Genomic DNA, 4,025 nt, shown 5'->3' with positions numbered 1-4,025 from the left:
TGGACCACACTGAAATATCTCAACAACTATTGGAATGATTTTCATACAACTTTGTACAGACATTAATGTTCTCCAGATGATGAATCAAAAATGTCTGTTTGTCCACTCATTTGGTTTATGACCAAATACCTGCAAAACTAATGCCATTCTCACCAACATCAGCTGTACTTTGCTAATTAACATGAAATGTGCACATTTTAACATACCAATATGCTAAATTAAGACAGTGAGCATGGTAAACATAATCCGCATGTTAGCATTGGCTGAATCCAAATGGCTGGACTTCAAATTATCTGATGATCAAATTATAGGGAAGATTATACTGTGCATTTCAACCTGTATTATTTATCCTTTAACCTCTCTCTGTTACACTATAAAGCCCGTTTTCGTGAGGCAATTTTAAGGGGGGATGCCACACCCTTGTGAGAAAAATGACCGAAAATGTGTCCCCCTCATTATCTTGCCATACCTGCCCTCCGTTTCCAGGTTTGTGCAATTTGGTAGCCTCCACTGAGCACAGCTGCACCACGTTCCGATGAAGCTGCTGATTGCGGCCACTCAAGACAATGCATGTGATTCCACCAGACACTAAGCAGTGTGTTTCAGGAGCGTCTGTCTGTGCTGTGTATTTATAAATCAATGGCACGATCAGTGTCGCTGAATTAGCTACTTTTACTATGAGTGCCGCCCTTCGGGATCGCCTTCTGCTCATATTATAGCACAATTTATCACCTCACGAGCCATAGCAAAAAAAGCTTGAAATGATGACTTCATGTATGACAGAAGTCCGGGCATTGGCGATGCTGGACTCTGGGGGGGGGGTCCAGGCAAAGAAGCCCATCGAGGCCCATTTGGATGTGAACATGTATGAGAACATTGGTGGGACACATATTCAGTGGGGGCTCTGGGGTCCTCCACCAGGATATGTTGAAAACCAAACACTTAATTTCCTAAATTCTACAGCGAAAATGCCTTGATTTACGTAAAAGAAAAGACAAAATTCAGGTGGCCAGTGACAATTCTAAATATGAAAACATATTGACTCTTAACCATTCTGTATTTCTTTTAAAATTGTATTCTCCTGTAGATCAACTTCTTTCATTTAATTCATTCCCTATTGAGTCAACACACATGTAGGCAAGATTTACTACTTATTTGGGGAAGTAACTATTCAAATGTGCATGTGGCAGCGATTCACATCAATGATATATTAACTTATTTTAATCTGTATAAAACCTGGGGATTTAATAGTTAATTTATCTTTCAGCAAGTTTTCTGCTACTTTCCAAAACATTCTGCATATTCAATATGCAGATCACACCAGAATCCCATTTCTCCGCGCCCGTCAACAAACGATTCTGCTCCTCACTCTCTGTGTGAGTGAGTGTGTCTATTTACTCTTAAGATAATGCAAACAAGTTTGCTCAAATATTGGATCGGACAATTTGGTCCTCCCAAAATATTGGTAGGGATATGTCCCTACTGTCCACATGCAAAACTATGCCCTTGTATAGTGCCTTTTTATAGGAACTGTCAGGGTCTTTATAGTTGTCATTGCAAAATGCACCAATATGAGTGCCCATCAGGGGCCCCTTTTCCCAATTTTCTCTGAGGGGCCCCTAACATTTGCCTGGTTTTGCCACTCCCGATAGTGTGCCTCCTCTCCCGGATTCTTTAAGTCCAGATGGTTGACATTTGGATTCAGCCATTGTCATTTGAGCATGTTAGCATTTAGTTCAAAGCATCACTGTGCAGAAAGTGTAACAAGCATAGCTGTGGACTCAGTGTTGTCTTGTCTTTCAGGCAGCCACTGGGTTCTATTTGTTTCAGTATGCTATGAAAATTAGCATGTAGCACTGTATTACTCCACATCACCACCGTTGACTGCAATGAAAGGAGACATAAGGTTACTGTTTCAATTGTCTATAACTTGATTTTCACAGTGTAGTGAAATTAACTGAAACCAGGGGCTGTCTGGAAGGTAAAAAAAACACATTCTACAATGTAAAACACTATGGTATTGTGTATAGTGTTATAGCCCTTAAAATGTCACCAGAGTTGGGTTGGTCAGCAAAGAAAGAACTGTGGAGCATCTATCCATATATTAGTTATACCTGCAGGGGGTCACACTCATATTCACACCTCTGGGCAATTTAAAGTTGCTAGTTAATCTAACCTGCATGTCTTTGAACTGTGGGAGGCAACCGCACAGGGAGAATATGAAAACTCCATACAGAAAGGCCCCAGCAGCTCGGCAAGGTTCCAAGGTTCCAGCCTATGAGCTGTTATTTGTCCCAGCAGGTATTAGAATTGAATGTGATATATCCCTAGCCCTATTTTTAGGCCTCTGCTTGAAAATTCAACCCGTCTTCACGGAAACAGATTTATGTCAAACAGTACATCCGTTGAACAGATATCTGAGTGAATTTACCGGGATTTTATCCTTTCTCTTCACAAAAACGACGATGAGGTGAGGTGCGTTTCTGATGATTATCGATAAAGCGGTTTGTGGTTCTGGTGCTTGTTGGCTCATATATCTGTAATGGTTTCACGGAGAGCTATATTGAAGATATCTCCGTAATCTGTGTCGAATTCTCTTGCTTTCTGGTATCTCGGTTTTCCGTGTTAGCGTCTAGCTTTGTGTTTGGTAGCTACGACCGGAGCGTGGAGTCGGCTCCCTCATGGCGAAATATGAGTGATAATTTGGTAATTCATTTAGTTGTTTGTTTTAGTTGTGTAGAATTGTGTTTGGAGTGTGTAAAAATGGCTTACATGATGTTGTAGCGAAGACTTTTTTAATTAACTGGGTATATAACATGTGTGTAACATCATTATATTACTTCCTGAAAAGTGCATTGTACGACACTCTGTACGCTAAACTTTCTCGATGGAACCCCAAATGGTCCGCGGTCGGGTTAAAGGAGTGTGGTTCAGAATTTGGAAATGTACTCACTACATGGTTAACTTATTAATTCAATCCATATTCTTAACTTGTTTAGAAAATGAATTGTCTGTGATTGATCAAACTAAATTTCAAGTGAAAACTATGATGGCATAATGCTTTTCAAATCTATTATTCAAAATCAGATACAGTTTTCTGGTATAAGACAATGAGGGTCTGAGAAAAGCATGCAAATGCTAATTAAAATCAAATTAATCTATAATCTATAAATCTTTTATAAAAACCCCTGTGTGCAACATTTGATCATAGCATCTTTCAAATTAATGTCAACAAAGTCAGACATGTTGGGCATGAACATTTTTCCTGAAACTATATTTATAATTTTTTACCAGCACTTTTGGGGCAAAAAAATTAACTGACAGTGTCACATATTTTATCTCAAATTAGGTCCAATACTGCAAAAACAACATGAGCAGTCAGATTATTAACCCAACACCCTTAATGTGGCTAGTAATCCCTCATTGTACAGGAAAACTGTGAATACAAACAACTGCAGTAAGTACAGCAGTTCAAAGCTGCAGGGTGAACTGTAATGGTTGTTTACGAAAGATAGTAATTTTTACTGTACAACAAATAACAGGTTTGTTACCACTGATAGTTTGACTGAACGTGCTTTTTGCCCTCCTGGGAATATTTTTAGTGATGAAGCCATGTTATGAGATCTCAGTTGTTATCTTAAAGTTTGTGTTATCATAAGCCATAGTACCAATGACCAGAGCAACAAAAAGAAAACCCAACTTGGAATAAACCATATTTGTTCACACTAAATTCCCAGAAGCAGTGCCCCCTGCAGGCCAGGCATTCCAACCAACACAATTGAATATGTTGATGATTGACAATGAGGAATGACAGGAATAATACCCTGATTGTTGCACTAGGGACTCCAATTGATTGGAGGAAGAAACTGAGGCAGACTGAAGCAGCACCCTTATCTGATATACATTTTTATTTCAAATTTTATTTCAGATTCAGATTTATCAAATTTAATCAAGTACCTCCTGACAAAAATATCTACCCCATTGTTATCATCCCGTTATCGCTCCGAAATCCCATCCCAGCATTC

Source organism: Anarhichas minor, unplaced genomic scaffold (assembly GCF_050575085.1).
Source record: "Anarhichas minor isolate MPS153535 unplaced genomic scaffold, ASM5057508v1 ptg000052l, whole genome shotgun sequence".
NCBI classification, from domain to species: Eukaryota; Metazoa; Chordata; class Actinopteri; order Perciformes; family Anarhichadidae; genus Anarhichas; species Anarhichas minor.
This window is presented reverse-complemented; position numbering follows the sequence as displayed.